Here is a 424-nt window from a genome sequence, read left to right as displayed (position 1 = left end):
CCCCCCCCCCCCCCCCCCTTCACTTGTTATCTTTTATTTTTTTGTGTTTTGTCGGCCTGGTCTTTTGTGTTTGTGGTTGCTTTTGTTGGGTTCGTTCCTTCTTTGTTTTGTCTATTTCGGATGTACCCACGACGTTTGTGAGGAAAACAGGTAACTTTTGTTGTTTTGGTCGCGTGTGGAGAGAGTGCGACTAAGAATGAAAAGGAGCAAACATGAAAAATACGAAACGAAAAAAAACATCTCGTATGCCCCCCTCTCCCCCGCGTGGAACGCTCATAGAATAACACACACACCGTGTGTGCCGGCGTGTGCCTACCCCCGTTCACATCTTCCAACAACACATCCACCACAGGCACCCAGTGACATGAGAAAAGAGATCCGAAGCCGCACTTATGTAGGCGCATATATATATATATATATATAT

This window comes from Trypanosoma grayi, assembly GCF_000691245.1.
Source record: "Trypanosoma grayi strain ANR4 Tgr_864_V1, whole genome shotgun sequence".
Taxonomy (NCBI): Eukaryota; Euglenozoa; class Kinetoplastea; order Trypanosomatida; family Trypanosomatidae; genus Trypanosoma; species Trypanosoma grayi.
Note: the sequence above shows the minus strand (reverse complement) of the source record.